This window comes from Cebus imitator, unplaced genomic scaffold, assembly GCF_001604975.1.
Source record: "Cebus imitator isolate Cc_AM_T3 unplaced genomic scaffold, Cebus_imitator-1.0 Scaffold280, whole genome shotgun sequence".
In the NCBI taxonomy this organism is placed as follows: domain Eukaryota; kingdom Metazoa; phylum Chordata; class Mammalia; order Primates; family Cebidae; genus Cebus; species Cebus imitator.
Genome location: NW_016107595.1, coordinates 3,453,125 through 3,469,823, shown reverse-complemented (window position 1 = coordinate 3,469,823; position 16,699 = coordinate 3,453,125). Strand labels below are relative to the sequence as shown.

The 16,699-nt window shown below is 51.5% G+C and overlaps 1 protein-coding gene and 1 pseudogene across 12 annotated transcripts in view; one reads left to right on the top strand and one right to left on the bottom strand.

Moving 5' to 3' along the window:
* The window catches only part of GATAD2A (GATA zinc finger domain containing 2A), a 125,018-nt gene that overhangs the window by 20,984 nt on the left and 87,335 nt on the right, over positions 1 to 16,699 (bottom strand). The window lies entirely within an intron of this gene.
* On the top strand, positions 13,826 to 13,944 carry LOC119467346 (annotated as a pseudogene).

Here is a 16,699-nt window from a genome sequence, read left to right as displayed (position 1 = left end):
AAAAAAAAAAAAAAAAAAGTAGAAAAACGTGCTGCAGCAGGCAGTGGGGGGAACCTCTGAATAAAGTTAGGTTCTGTCCTTAGGGTTCAGTCTACCAGGATGGACAGACACAAAAACAAGACAGGAGGGGCCGCTGGCGGGCGAGGCCATAGCTGTGCTCGGGGCTGGACCTGTGAATGTCAGACCACTGCTGTCACTGCCACAGCAGCAGAGCAGCTTCTCCAGAGCTTGTATAAATGCAGCATGTCCTCCTTGCCCCAGACCTGCTTGATCAAAGTCTGCATTTCAGCAAGATCCCCCAAGTCTTGCACACACTAGGGAAGTTGGGGATGACCATGACCTGCAGCCTGATGAGGCCTCGGGCCAAGTAATCTTCCTCCAGGCTGACTGGAGGAGGCAGGGCCCAGCAACGCCTTCTCCAGCCAGACAACCATTTCCCTCTAGAACCTTTCCTCCTCTCCTCTTTCAGGCCTAGCAGGGTGGGCTGCCGGCTGTGTGCAAAGGTGGGATAAGGGCTCTGCTAGATCCAACACCAGCCCTACCAGACCACTTGTCCCTTGTGCAAAGACTCATCTTGGGCTCACTAAGCCCTACACAACATGAACCAAGCAGTTCACATCCCCCGCCCTCCTGGGACCTGGCCCACAGCCACGGCCTGCCATGCCTCCACATACACTGTTCCGTTTGCAGAACATCTCTCCAACATGCCCCAGGAAGCCGCCCCTGTCCCGCTTCCCCGAGATGAAGGTCATGGCAGAACTCAGGGTTCCCCTCAGCAGAGTACAGATCTGAGCAGAAACCCCCTCACTTCCCAAGAAGGGCTGGTTGGTGGGTCTCTTTCCTTAGCCGCACCCAGCCCAGTGACTGGCCCACCCACTGTCAGCCTAGCAAGCCCTTCTAAGTGCCTCTGGCTCCCTGCGCAACACCCCCAACCCTCGCCTTGCAGGGTGACATGTCAGCACCTGTCTGACAAGCAGGATCCCGAACCCTGAGCTGGGGGCCATCATGACCTCCTTCAGGGGGTGTGGCACCGGCACAGCAGCCAGGGACCTATGGCCCCAATCCGCAGCACAGCATCGGCTCCCAACCAGGGACAGGGTGTTCCCAGGGTGACCTGATGAACAAAGGGCAAGGAGGTGTCCACCCCTGGGGTGACACCACAGCCCCAAAGAGGGGGCCAGCCCCTGTGTCCTCAGAGCCAGGAATCTCCTCCTAAGTCCATCATGGCTGGGGATGGGGGAGAGGCTGGCTGAGCCCGCTGTGTGCGGGTGCTGCACCCCGAGCCCACACACTCCCACAGAGTAGCTCCTTTAGCTGGAAGTGGCCTGGAGCTCACTGGCCACCACTGCCCAGACTTGGACTTGAAACACCTGCAGGTAAGCCAGGCTGTGGAGAGAGCCCTCACCCAGTGAGTCAGAAGACAGCTGCGTCTCACTTGGCTCTGCCTCTTGCAAGTGACACTTCCCTGTCCGTGGCTCCTGCATGGCAGGGGAGAGGAATCCCTGTCCCGCCGCCTCTCAGGGCTGCCTGAGGTGAGACTTCGGTGCTGAGGAGAATCAGGCACCTTAGATGCAGGGCTGGGTGCAGGGGGATCAGGCAGACTTGCTGACCTAGAAGTGCTCAGCTTGGGCCTCAGGAACAGTGACCTTCCTGAAAGCACTGACAGGTACCCCGCAGGCCCCTAGGATGGAGAGAGCCCCAGGACAGACCCCAGCCTGGTCCCCGCACCTGGTCCCATTCTCACTTCAGAGGAGACGGAATTGTTGGCCAGGAGCTGCCCCAGGGCTGTCATTTGGTGGGGTGGGAGTGGCCTGCTGTCAGATCACATGCTGCCTCTTCAGAGCCAGCTGCTCACATCCAGCAGCCCCAAAAACCCAGACAGCGGCAGTACCACGACCTCCTGGGCCAGATGGACGCGGTGACAGGATGCAACCTCCAGGGGGCTAGGAGTGTGCAGAAGTGCTTTTCTTTCAGATTATAGGGCCTTAGAGGCAAGTACTTCCCAGGGTCCCCCACATTGGGAAGATAAGGGCAGCAAACAAGTCGCCCTACCTTGGCCTTGCAGCTCCCAGATGGGAGCAACAGCAACAAGTCAACTTGAAACATCTGCCTTACCTGAAAGCTTTCTGAGGAGAGCGTGGGAGCCCAGTACAGAGCAGACAATCTCAGTCAACTGGTCTTGAAATGGGACATCTGAATATTCACAACCCCCAAGGGCAAAGACTGGGTCTGCTCGGGGCCTGGCAAGGCTGGGGAGTGCCCACCTCTTGCTCTTGCCTTGGTGGAGTTTCCAGGGTTGGGGCTTTGAGTTCAGGACAGACCAGTGCCGCCTGTGCACTGATGAACCCCCTTGCACAGTGGGCAGCTGCTTCCCTCGTGCACACAGAAATGCTGTGCTGCTGGAGGAACGGGAAACTCACAAGGATTTCTGAATTGTGTGTCATCATGTGTCTTTGTAAAGCAACACACCCTGGAAGCCAAACTCCTATGCTTTGAGTCCCAGGGCTTTTGTGGACATGAAGAAGGAGCCCTAATACTCACGGCTGACAAAGCCCTGTACACCGGACTAGACTCTGCAAGGCCCACCTGCCCATCTCTGCAGTCCTGAGGAGGCCGGAGGCTCTGGCTAGGTCTATTCATAGCCCCTGTAGTACTGGACCTGTGCTGGTTTTATGGCTCAAATCCCAAAATACAGAATGCAGACGTAGAGATATGATAAGACTTTTGGGTGTGGTCACAGAAGCCTTGTGGCTTCTGCCTGGCCCTCAGAATGCTTGCTCTAGGAGAGATGAGGTCTGACTGCCCCAAACTACCGTGGGGTTGGATGCCCACGCTAGCCCACACTACAGGGGAGATGGAGACAGGCATGGAGACTGGTCCAGCCACTCCCAGCTGTTTTGGCCATCACATGTAAGTGATGAAGCCACTGGGGACACTCAGTCCAGCTGACGTGGGACTGCAAAGACCACAGAGCTCCAGCAGCAGTGCCCAGCTGGGTGGGACCAACCAACTAGCAGAACCGACAGACTGAAAAACGTCAATACCTTGCTGCTTTAAACCACTAAGCTAATGGAGCCGACAGCCCAGCCTGGCCCCTGGGGAACTAACCCATATCACTGTAACTCCACTTCCTCCCTTAGACCTCCCCTAGACGCTATCCTGGGACAAAGCAGGGAAAGAGAAAGGGGAAGAGAACGGTTTACCCAAGTAACTACCCGCCGAACCTTAAAGCTCCTCCCCAACAGAGGGAACAACAGCAGCCTGCAGAGATGCCCCCGGGCAGGTGTAGACTTGGGATGAGAACAGTTCTAGGAAGGTCAGGTGGGAAAGCAGAGCTGCCAACAATGACAAGGGGTGAAGAGGGCCCCAGGGAAGAGGAGGAGACACTCTGCTGGCCCGGAGGCACCTCAGCTTTAGGCACCACCTGGAATAAAGTGAGTCAAGCCAGAAAGCACTTCCTTGGAAGTCCTGTGATGGAAAAAAAGGACACAGTTGTCATCGAAAAAGGACACAGTTATCATCGGTTCCCCAAGTTAGTCCTACCACTGAGCAACTTCTTTTGTTAGAGACAGGGTCTCACTCTGTCACCCAGGCTGGAGTGCTGTGGTGTGATCACAGTTCATTGTAGCCTGGAATTCCTGGGCTCCAGTGATCCTTCCACCTCGGCCTCCCAAGCTGCTGGGACCACAGGCACGCACCACCATGCTTGGCTAATTTTTTTTCAATTGAGACAGGGTCTCTTACTCTGTTGCCTAGGCTGGAGCACAGTGGCATGATCATGGCTCACTGTATTTTTCATTTTTGTACAGGTGGGGTCTTACTGTGTTGCCCAGGCCAGTCTGGGCAGTATCTTGCGTGGCAGGCGCATGTAGCGGGTGTGCCAACATACAGTTCTGGGAGCATTCGCTGCAACCTGGGTGTGGGGGCTGCTCACAGGGACCCCATACAGTTCTCCTTCCTGTCCTAAGGGGTAGTGTTCACTCAGAGATGCTCAATTCATTAGGAAGGGCACTCTTGTCCAGACATAGGCTTTGCCCCAAAACTGAAGAAATGCCTCTCCTGAGGGCTGTCTGCTGCCCTCCCGAGAGCCACCCCCTCTCCATGCCCTGAAACCCACCTGCTTCTCACTAGCTGCAGCCCATCTGCGGTTCCCCCAACTCCCTTCTTAGCATCCCTCACACTCCTCCTGCCTCGTAACTTGAGCTCCTCTTGGCTGGGATGTGAGAGAAAAGCCCAGAGCCTGCTTTGTGGGGCCCCCATGAAGATGGAACACATGCTGCTTCTCTGCCACAGAGGCCGTGGAGGTGAGCAGCTGGGATGGGATTTTTGAAACCCAGCCATCCTTCTTCCTGGAGACTTCAGGTCCAATGACCGCTCTGGGACTCCATTATGGTGAGCCCTGCCACAGCGTCGGCTAAAGAGCTCAGGAAAAAGAGAGGGAGCCTGTGTGGCCGGCCCAGACCTGTGGGCCCATCCCCACCCGCTCTCCTTTCACCAGTACAAAAAGGAGTGGTCTCAGGTCCCTAGCTAGAGCAGAGGAGCCCCACGCAGCGCCCGCCCCCAGCTTCAGCACAGCCAGGGGGCAGCCAGCCCGTGCTGGCGGGATGCCATCTAGGAATGCAACAGCCCCTGAAGTCAAAGGGCCCAGCCAGGGAGGCCCAGAGGATGCTGTGACAGGGGCCAGTCTCGGGGGCATGCAGAGTGGCTTGGCTGAGGTGGTAGGTACAAGCCTAGGAGATCCTGGTACCATGCTCATTGGGCCAGCAGCCTCTACCCACTCACGAAAGCCCCTGTAGCCTGACCTTGCCAGCAGCTGACACCACTGGGGAGGCCACAACAAATCCAGCAAGCTCTGCTTAGAAATACAGGAAGACACATGCATTAGAAAGGACTAGAATCGAAGAACTGAAAAGCTAACTTTTCAGGTTTGGAAAACCATGTAAACACCTGCTAGGCCTTTATGATGGCCATTCCTGGGCCAACCACCAAAATTCACCTTTCCAAATAATCCTCTCCACAGCTCCATCGTCACCCCCAGTTCCCAGTCCAGGGAATGGTCATGAGGGAGGCCCACATGACCTCCTAAGGTCACACACTGGGACCTGCAGACAACCTGCGTTCCTACGGCACCTGAGCTCCTGTGTGGACCCCTCACTGTGTCAGGACCCTGGGGGAACCCAAAAGAGGAGGTCTGAGGTTGGAGAGGGTGGGCCCCATGTGACCGGCAGTTCTGACAGCTGCTAATTCAGGTCACCAAATATCTTTATCTTATTTTGAGACAGTCTCCCTCTATTGCCCAGGCTGGAGTGCAGTGGCGCGATCTTAGCTCACTGCAAACTTCGCCTCCAGGGTTCAAGAGATTCTCCTGCCTCAGCCTCCCGAGTAGCTGGGATTACAGGTATGCACAACCACACCCAGCTAATTTCTGTATTTTTAGTAGAGACAGGTTTTCACCATGTTGGCCAGGTTGGTCTCGAACTCCTGGGCTCAAGTGATCCACCTCGGCCTCCCAAAGTGCTGGGATAAAGGCATGAGCCACCGCGCTCGGTCATATTTTATTTTATTTTGAGACAGGGTCTCACTCTGCAACCCAGGCTGGAATGCAGTGGTACAATCAAGACTTACTACAGCCTCCATCTCCTGGGCTCAAGTGATCCCCTCACCTCAGCCTCTCCTGAGGGCCTGATGTGGGGAGAGTAAAGGACCGAGAGGAGGGGAAACCCTGGCCACTGACTGCAGCACCAACATCAGTGTTCCCTCCTGACTGTGGTCCCTGCACCCATGCCAGGCCCACCTTCCACCAGGAAGGAAACACGGAGAACTCATCAAGCAGGGTGGAGGAAGGACTCCCTACAGCAAATGAACTGAAAGGCATCTCCTGGGAGAGATGCCAGCTTCCTCACCAAAACACAGGGAGAGAGAAGTCACCTGTGTTCATAAAAGCCACGAACAAGAAACATGCACTGTTTCTCAGACGACCACACACTTTCTCAATGAATGGAAAGCGCCTGCTGTGCCTGGAAACGTCCTGCCCCTCTTTTAAACATCCGCGTCACAAATGGCTGGAGACCTGTCCCTTCCATCTGTCCTCCTGGTCAGCTAGGTGCACCCACACCCCAATCAGACCTGCTCCAGCTGCTCTGCGCAGAGCAGCCACAAGTCACCAATGAGGACCGCTGAAGAGCTGGATGCACCTCTGCAGGTGTTAGGGGACCTGGTCCATTCACCAAATCTCAATGAGGCCAGGTTTCTTCATCTGCAGGAGGGGACGCCACTCACTTCAGGGGGCAGTCATGAAATGCAATTAAACCTCAACCTCTGAGTAGTGTCTCTGAGGTATCCCATGACAAAGTGTGACAGGATGAAGCCCTCCTGTTGCACACTGCAGTGGAACGGCGCCATAAAGAAAGGGGCATGCGGGACCCTTCATGCAAAGCCTCGTGTTTCGTGGAAAGCACCTGATGGTGTCTGTACCAGTGATGAAGTACGAGCTTCCAATAATCAGCGCTCAGAATTTTAGAAAACTTAGAATCTGCCACATGCTGTGAGCTTAACAGCTTCCCAACGGATCAATGGTGACATTGACAAATCTGATTTTATGACACTAAATGATGATATGTGTATCTGAAACAGCTCTGTAACTCAGTAAACTACTATTTTCCAACGTTCAATGGTATTACAAACTCATACATGAGTAAAAGGTCATTCAGGGGAAGAAAAGATAAACTTCCAGGCAGAAGAATCCCAATTTATCCAGACAGTTCACCTTTGAAGAGGTGAGCATGAGCTCCCATCCTTCAAGAGTAGGCTGTGGTGGGGCACAGTGGCTCACACCTGAAATTCCAGCACTTTGGGAGCCGAGGTGGGTGGATCACTGGAGGCCAGGAGTTTGAGACCAGCCTGGCCAACTTGGTGAAACCCGGTCTCTACTAAAAGCACAAAAATTAGCCAAGCGTGGTTGCACACGCCTATAATCCTAGCTACTGATGACACTGAGTCAGGAGAATCGCTTGAACCCAGGAGGCGGAGGTTGCAGCGAGCCGAGATGGTACCACTGCACTCCAGCCTGAGTGATAGGGTGAGACTCCATCTCAAAAATAAAAAATTTAAAAAAGAGTGGGCTGTACATAGTAACTTCCTTGCAAAGAGGACAGTATGGAAAAGGTGGTGGGGGAAGTAACTTTACAGTAGAAAAATCTGACAAGTAGCATCTCAGCCAGATGATCAGTCAGGACCAGAAGTACCTTTGGTATGATGTGACAAGAAGGGCACTTCACCCTCTGTGGTCACCCTCCCCTAAATCCATCACCTGCCTGTGAGAAAAGCATCTGACAAATCCCAATGCAGGGTGTTCTAAAGAACACCTGAGCACTGCTCCTCAAAACTGACAAGGTCACCCAAAACAAAGGAAGTCCAAGAAAGTGTCACAGTCCAGGAGTCTAAGGAGAAGCAAGGACTAAATACAATGTAAGAGGCTGCGGCAGAAAAAGGACAGCTGGAAAAAACTGAGGAAATCAAAATAAAGTAAAAACTTGGTTAATAACAATACACGGACCTTGGCTCACTACTTGGGACAAATGTCCCCTAGTCTGTTAGTGACGTGGAAACTGGGACAGGGTTTATAGGGCTGATCTTTGCAACTCTTCTGTGAATCTCAGACTATTCCAAAATTTAATGTTAATTTTAATAACAGACTTTTCTGGCTGGCAGCGGTGGCTTATGCCTGTAATCCCAGCACTTTGGGAGGCCAAGTTGGGTGGATCAGAAGGTCAAGAGATTGAGACCATCCTGGCCAACATGGTGAAATCTCGTCTCTACTAAATATACAAAAATTAGCTGGGTGTGGTGGCGTGCACCTGTAATCCCAGCCAATCAGGTGGCTGAGGCAGGAGAATTGCTTGAACTTGGGAGGCAGAGGTTGCAGTGGGCAAAGATCATGCCACTGCACTCCCGCCTGGCAAGAGAGAGAGACTCCATCTTAAACAAACGAACAAACAGAAAAAGATTTTTCTGTTTGAAGTGCAAAAGAGTCCCACATATTTTAATGTAACCACGTACAAAAAGCTCACTGATGAGGTTTCAGAGTCTAAGGGCCAACTCACCAGTAGCAGCCCGCCACTCTGGATTTTTGGTTTCTCATTAAAGGAAGCAATGCACAATTATCTGAAAAGCCCACAGAACTGCTCCTCCACTCTCTAACCTCTTCTCCATGCTAGCTGGATTTTCTTCACTAGGCTTCAAACCCTCACAATGAATCGCAAGAGGATGGAAGCAGACACAGCCAGGGGAACCTAGCAGCTGCCTTCTTAGTAAGCTGAGTGTTAAAGAGATTTGCAAAATAGATTTTTAATAAAAAGTTATTTATACCAATGCCACAGGTCTATTATAGTCATATTTAAATGAATTAATAAATATTTTCTTTTTTTCGAGATACGGTCTCAACTCGGGTTGTCCAGCCTGGAGCACAGTGGTGCCATTTCAGGTGACTGTAGCCTCTGCTTCCCAGGCCCAGGTGATTCTCCTACCTTAGCCTCCCGAATAGCTGGGACTTCAGGCGTGTGACAACACCACCTGCAATTTTTTTTTTGTATTTTTAGTAGAGACAGGGTTTTGCTATGCTGCCTAGACTGAAATTTCTCCTTTCCTTTTTTTTTTTGAGATGGAGTCTTCCTCTGTCACCCAGGTTTCAGTGCAATGGCGCACTCTTGACTCACCACAACCTCTGCCTCCCGGGTTCAAGCAATTCTCCTGCTTCAGCCTCCCAAGCAGCTGGGATTACAGGTGTGTACTACCACGCCCGGCTAATTTTTGTATTTTTAAGTAGAGACTGGGTTTCACCATGTTGGTAAGGCTGGTCTCGATCTTGTGATCTGCCCGCCTCAGCCTTCCAAAGTGCTGGGATTACAGGTGTGAGCCACCACGCCTGGTTTCCTTTTTTTCAAATTTTTTAATTTTTTGAGACAGAGTCTTGCTCCGTCACCCAGGCTGGAGTGCAGTAGCGTGATCCCGACTCACTGCAACCTCTGCCTGCCGGGTTCAAGTGATGCTTGTGCCACAGCCTCCCAAGTAGCTAGAATTACAGGCCCAGCTAATTTTTTTTGTACAAATGGGGTTTTGCCATGTTGCTCAGGCTGGTCTCCAACTCCTCGCCTCATGTGATCTGTCCACTTTGGCTTCCCAAAGTGCAGGGATTACAGGTGTGAGCAACTGTACCAGGCCAATATTTTCAAATTTGCTAACCGCAGTAAATGGCAACAGACATATCCCACAAATCCAACCACTGTCTGGGGCCCAGAGATGGAAAAGGGGAGGTGCCAGTGCTTCGGGAAGAGGATTTCCCGTCTGTCAGCCTTGTCGGTGGTTCAGAGGCTGGGCTTCCAGTCCTGTCCTCCTGACACATCATGGCCCATATAACTTTCTTTTTGCTACCCAAGTTTAATAGGATTCAACACACAGATACACTATAATAGCTTATAAAACCTATTTAACTGTCAGCCAACAAAATTTGATCACCTTAAGGTCTTCATGGTCTTATGTGGCAACTGTACAGCCCCTATGTTGGTCTAAGTCACAGAAAGCTGGAGTCACCCAGGGAGAAGCCTGGGCACCCTATGGCTGTGGCTCAAACACGGGAACATGGCTGGCCAGGTCACCCAGGAGGATCTCAGCATGAGGACGCTATCCTGAATCTCGTGCCCCAGTGCCCCCAGAGTGCTGCTCTCCGGGACTTTGTCATCTCCTTCCTTCTAGCAAGCTGGCAGCCTCTCTTCTGTCCAAGTGCCTGAGAGTTCCTGGGTTCCACCCAGGCTCAGCTGCCTTCTCCAGAAGGGTGTCCTGAACCCAAGGCCCAGTCCCAACTCTCTATGTTCCACCCTTCCTGCACCCAACAATCTGGTCTGGCCCACCTTTCCGGCCTCTGCTCCTACCACCGTGTGCCTTCAGACTGAGCCCTGTACCCAGTGCACCATGATTACTGGGCCGCAGTCCCCTTAAAGAGTGCCCTCAGACCACTCTTCCCACACTGCCTGCAGACACGCCAAGTCTCCTAGAGGCTGGGCTGATGGCTCTCTTTAGAACGCTCTGTTGTATGAAAGCTATCAGGGCCCTGCCTTGAGGAATTCTGCATGGCACCAGGTCTCAGTCCCATGAACCCCCAAAGCTTTTCAATTTGATTACAACACAACTATTTTTAAAGATATAAGCTCTAAAAATCTGCAGTCCTATGGCACCAGTCCCAAGCAAAGGAGGCGCATAGCAACATGTGTTATGTCTTCCACCTCTCCACCTATCAGAGGTCCGTCCCCTCCCTTGTTTCCCACCCTCCAGGGAGAACGGTGGCATCTGCCCGAGCCTCAACCACAGAGAGCTCAGCATCTCCAAAGGCAGCTGATCCAGCCTGGCTTCAGGCATTACCCTGCCTTCCTCTCTTGGGGGTTCTTCCCATCAGCACTGTGACTTTACACTATGGTGGAGCCTTGGTTCACAGAGGAGACAAGAGGTGTTCACAAAGGAGGGGTGGAGTGTCCCAGGCCACACACAGGTTGGGTACACGGCTGATCTGGGCTGTTTATACCACGTTCTTTTTATACCACCAGCTGCCCCCTCAGGCTTACAAATTATAATTCATATGCTCATCTTAAGAGAAGAAAAAACTCAAAAAGATCTCTTCTAACCAGGTAGGCTTTGCTTTTCTCCCAGGGCACATTCTGCTAACTGGGAGAATACCGCACTCCTGGGTGTGACGCCTGCCTGTCCCACTCGGGATCACACATGCCCCTGCGAGTTCCTGGGCATCCACTCCTGTTTCTACGTGTTCTGCACACAGAGACCCCCAAGGCCTGGCCCTATTGCCCTTCACCCCACTCCACCAGGTTAGGGGACCATGAGGGACAGGACTAGCTCTCTCAGTCTAGGGAGCATTCAGAAGCAGACCCGTAACCTCCAGTTTGGTTACGGTGCAACTGCTCGCAGCATGGCAGGGAAACTGGCTGCAGACTGAAAAGCAACATAACTGAACTCCGTTTCAGCAGGCAAAGCGGAGCACTGGTCAGGTAGATGGGATATTTAAATAACCCGCTACAGCAGCTGGCGCATCAGTTACAGGAAGAGGAGCCTGTCGGTGAGTGACAAATAAGGCAACGGCAGGAATACATGCTGGGAGGAGATATAAGAAGCCACAACAGCAAAACAGAAAGCAAGTCATTTAAAAAGGAAGGGGTCTGCCTAATCTGCACATCTGCTCAAATGACCAGATGTGTGAGAGGAGCTTGGACAGAGAAGGCCAAGCATTTACTGGTGATCTCCTCAATGTCCATACAGAGTGTGGCCACCGCAGGACAATGACATCCCCAGAGAGCCTGCACTGTCCATAGTCAGGGATCCTAAGTCCCCTCCATGACCAGAGGAGGGCGTCTAAAGGCAAGAGGGAGCTGGCAACACCTTGGAGAAGCTGGAAGTTCAGGAAGACTAGAAGCGATGCTCTTTGACCTGACAGGGGGCTGGCTCACGCTATGGCCCTTGTGTGAGCTGAGTACTTGGGGAGTTAGAAACAGGGCAGTCTGTTATCCTGGTGCCCCTAAATAATCTAATCATTCTTAGAAGTACAGGTGAACCCCTCACATTTCAGCGATTTCAGGGATTAGACAGAGTCCCAAATAAAGAGAAATGGGATGAGGAGCCTGCAGGAAAGGGGTGACATAGAGAACTAGTAGGAGACGGACGGTGGCCGCTGAGGTTTGGAGGGTCGGTGACTAAAGCAGGGAAGGGCGCACAGAAACAGATTCCCAAGAGAACGTACCTCTCAGCTCCCAAGAGTTAGGAAATGCCCACAGGCTGTGGATTTCTGGTTGGAGCTGGTGAAGGCGCTCCCTGGGGCCAACCAGCCTCTTCTGGAAGTTGCCCAGCAGCAGACAGAGAATTAGCAAGTCAAAGGCAGCAGCCAGCCCTCGACAGGTGCTGGGGAGGGGCCGGGGCAGCGGGGGAGGGGGCTCCAGAGAGCTGTCCACAGAGTGCCCCGACCCTGGAGCCCCTTGCCTCACCACTGGCACTGGGACAGGCCAGTGGACACACAGAAGGAAAAAGGCTTCTTTCTGCAGCACTTCCAAAGCTCTGGCACCCTGATGGGGGGTTTAGGGGTTCAATCCGTGTCAGGAGGGCTGTAGGAGGCAGCCAGTGCGAGGGTCACAAACCATGTCCCTGGGCTGTGAGAACCCAGCCCTTTCCTGGGCCCTCATGTCGACAGCTGGGCCACATTCGTCCATCGTCCATCTCACTCAAGGACGTGCATTCCTGCAGACAGCCGGCCGACGGGTCAGGCACAGCTGCGGCGAGGCATGGTCCTGAGAGCAGGGGTGGAGGCTCAGCTCTGCACACCGCTGTGAAGACATCCCCTCCACCCGTAAACAGGCAGCCAACACAACAATGATAGGCGTTCTGTGGCAGCAGCGACTGTCCGTCCCAGCATCCGCTATGTGATGAGCACAAGGGGCTCTTCTGCCTGGCCTCGTGCTTCTATCACAGAGGGACAAGGGTGAAGGGCTTAAGGCACAGCCACACACACAGGTTAGGGCCTGGACCCTGACCTCTCTGAGGACCCAGTGGCTAAAACCATAAAGACAGGGAACACCAAATGAAGATGGCGTGCTGGACTGCTGCACCTGAGTGTGAATAGCACAGACCATTTTGAGGGGAAAGCAGTTGTTTCTTTAAAACCACTAACCATTCAGAGAATTTGTACCCTGCAGTTCAAATCGAGTGTTTCCCAAGAGAAATGCTGACCTATGCCCACTTGGAGACGTCTGCAGGGACCTGCACAGCAATGGTGCTCACACCAGCCCCAAACTGGAGGCTGCGAGATGTCTGACAGGCGAGAAGCACTGGTGCACACCACTCAGAGGCACACCAGTACACCCCAGCGGCAAATCTCAAAACACCCAGAGGGTGACTATGGGAGTGCATCCCCAGAAAACCGGAAAAGAGGCAAGACCAGTCTCATGTGGGGAAGCACCAAAACAGGAAGGGCTGGGGGTGCATGAAGGCCCTTCTGGAGGGGGTGGTAGGATTCCTGGGCAGTGATGAGGTCAGGGTTTGACTCCCAGGTGCATGTGTGAATCACAACTCGTCGTCTCAGGCACACCAGGAGAGCCTCATGCTCACCAGTGTGACCTCCTTGGGGGCCACAATTCCGGTGGTGACTTCACTCTCTCCTCCCTTCCCTGTAAAAAGCATCTGCCCAAACAGCAAGGACTCTATCCACGACCCTCAGAGTCATCTTGGAAACAGTAAGCACACCTTTTTTCCAGCTGGCCCCATTTTGTCACAGAACAAAACACAGCCATCCACACAATCCCACATTCTGGATAACTGGGTGGCTGGATGTCTAGGAGAGGAAGCAATATCACATTACTTTCTGATTTGTTTTGCTTTTGGAAAGCTTGTGCGTTAACATGCGTTTTAATGATGGGCACTCATGTTCACCACAGTGGGTAGATGTGGTGACCTGTCTTTTTTTTTTTTTTTGAGACGGAGTTTCACTCTTGTTACCCAGGCTGGAGTGCAATGGCGCCATCTCAGCTCACCGCAACCTCCGCCTCCTGGGTTCAGGCAATTCTCCCGCCGCAGCCTCCTGAGTAGCTGGGATTACAGGCACGCGCCACCATGCCCAGCTAATTTTTTGTAGTTTTAGTAGAGACGGGGTTTCACCGTGTTGACCAGGATGGTCTCGATCTCTTGACCTCGTGATCCACCCGCCTCGGCCTCCCAAAGTGCTGGGATTACAGGCATGAGCCACCGCGCCCGGCCTGACCTGTCTCAATATCAAATGATCGTCTACGGCCACACCACCCTGAACGCGCCCGATCTTGTCTGATCTCGGAAGCTAAGCAGGGTCGGGCCTGCTTAGTACTTGGATGGGAAACTGCCTGGGAATATCGGGTACTGCAGGCTTTAAAAAAAATAAAATAAATAAAAATAAATAAATAAATATCAAATGAGCAGCCAGTGCATTTCCTAGGCAGGGAAGTGACACAGATGTGTCAGCCCCACTGTCTCCTTTGTGACTGCCAAAGTCTAAAAAGACAGACAAGGGCAATGATTCTAATTGTCACCAAGGACAGCAGCATCCACAACTGCGACTGGCTTTGCAGGCCTCATAAACAGACTGCATTTCCAGTGCATTTTACAGTCTGTCACTGGCCAAAAGTGCTTGACCAGAGAGCTGAAGGCCAAAAATACTAAATCCAACATCAAATCTAACAGCACAGATGCTACCTTGAGCCCAAAGTGGCCAAGGAACACACATCCCAGCCTGTACTGTCCACACCATGGGCAGTACTTTGATCCAAGTGCTTCTCCAACCCAGAGCAGACAAGCCACTCACGGTATAAGGGGAGGTGGGGAGAGAGGAGGAAGACACAGAGCTGCCTGAATGCCACACACCACTAGCAGGAGGGCATCTGCCGGACATCCATCTAGGCTGTGTTGAAGTCTGCCCAACCCATGGACCACAGAAGACGTGGCTCAGTCTCCTCCCAGGTAAAATAAGGAAATGCAGAGACAGTGAGCCACACCGTCAATGACGAGTCCTTCTTTCCAAGACCTCTGCACTTTCCTTCACGACGTGGTCTTCCAAGAAACAGCTGGATGAATCAGATCTAGTCCTGATTACCTCTCCACCAGAGGCCAGCACAGTGCCTGGCACACAGCAGGTCTAGTCCTGGACCACTGACAACCCAGGGAGAGTTGACACCTCAGAAAAGTCACGCACAAACACATTCTCAGTGAGGTTGTGGCCATTCACAGAGTCCTCACTCCCTCACCCCATGCAGGACCGAGGTGACTGAGGGACCCTTAGTCCTTACACTTCAGGTGCAGGACCTCTGGAGAAGAGCTGCACTTTTCCCAAGTACGATGCTCCTCCAACGAAATGAAAAACCAAGGCTGAGTGCAATGGCTCACACCTGTAATCCCAGTACTCTGAGAGGCTGAGACGGGCAGATCACTTGGGGTCAGGAGATAATAACCAGCCTGGTGAACATGGCAAAACCCTCTCTACTAAAAATACAAAAATTAGCCAGGCATGGTGGCTAATAACAGTAGCCTGTAACCCCAGCTACTCAGGAGGCTGAGGCAGGAGAAATGCTTGAACCCAGGAGGTGAAGGCCGCAGAGAGCTGAGACCGTGCCACCGCACTCCAGCCTGGGCAACAAGAACAAAACTCTGTCTCAGGTATTTTGGGGCTCAGCTGTTAGGTACATACCTATTTATGACTGTTATGTCTTCCTGAAGTTATCATAAAAAATGTTGCAGCCCAGCACAGATCCCAGCACTTTGGAAGGTCAAGGCAGGCAGATCATCTGAGGTCAGGAGCTCGAGATCAGCCTGGCCAACATGAAACATGGTGAAATCCCATCTCTACTAAAATTACAAAAAATCAGTTGCATATAGTGGTAGGCACCTGTAGTCCTAGCTACTCAGGAAGCTGAGGCAGGAGAATCGCTCCAGGCCAGGAGGTGGAGGTTGCAGTGAGCTGAGATGGGGTCACTGCACTCCAGCCTGGATGAAAGAGTGAGACTCTGTCTAAAAAATAAATAAATAGCCGGGCGCGGTGGCTCACGCCTGTAATCCTAGCACTTTGGGAGGCCGAGGTGGGTGGATCATCTGAGGTCAGGAGTTCAAGACCAGCCTGGCCATCATGGTGAAACCCTATCTTTAAAAATAAATAAATAAATAAATAAGAAATGTCACCGTTTGGTTCTGGTAATATTTTTTGTCTTAAAGTGTCTTTTATCTCTTATTAGTAGTTACTCCAGCGCTTTCAAATAGTTACCAACATCTCTTTTTCCATCCTTTTGTATTATTCCTTGAATCTTAGGGCTGTCACTTATAAACATATAATTAAGCTGAATCTTGCTTCTTTACACTATCTGACAGTCCTTGCCTTTTGATTGGGGTATTTATATCCTTCACATTTACTGCATTATTGACATGGCTGGATGGGCATTTGACATTTTGTTGTTTTCTACATGTCCTCTTTTTTGTTTTGTTATTTCTCCATGAATAAAGGAACCGCCTCCTTTCGTGTTAAATATTTTTTAGTGTACAACTTTAATTCTTCTGATGATCTGATTTTTAAAAAAACTAAATTTTAAAGATTTTTTTTTTAGCTGCTCTAGGGATTACAGTAAGCATCTTAATCACAATCTATATAAGATTGATGCTAACTTGATTCCAGTAAGAAACAGAAATTTTGCTCTAATACTGCTCCACGTCATTCCCCATTTTTTGTACTAATATCACATATATTTTATCTATGGATGTTATAAACCCAACAGATCATTCTATGCCTTTGGATGGCTTCCAGACTACAGAACTAATTAAGTCTTTCCAATCAATCCACACATTTACCATTTCCAGTGCCTTTTATTTCTTCTCATATACTTAAGCTACCAATGTGGTCTGCAAGCAATGAATTCCTTGAGCCTTGTTTACCTGAAAATGTCTTTTTTGCTTTCATTTCTGAAGGATGGTTTTTGCTGGGTATAGGATTCTGGGTTGGCAGTTTTCTTCTCTGGATACTCTGAACATCATTCAACTCCCTTTTGGCTTCTATTGTCTCGAGTCAGAAGTCAGCTGTTCAGCCTATTAATGTTCCCCTAGTAGTGCTGAGTTGCTTTTCTCTTGTTACTTTTTTTTTTTTTTT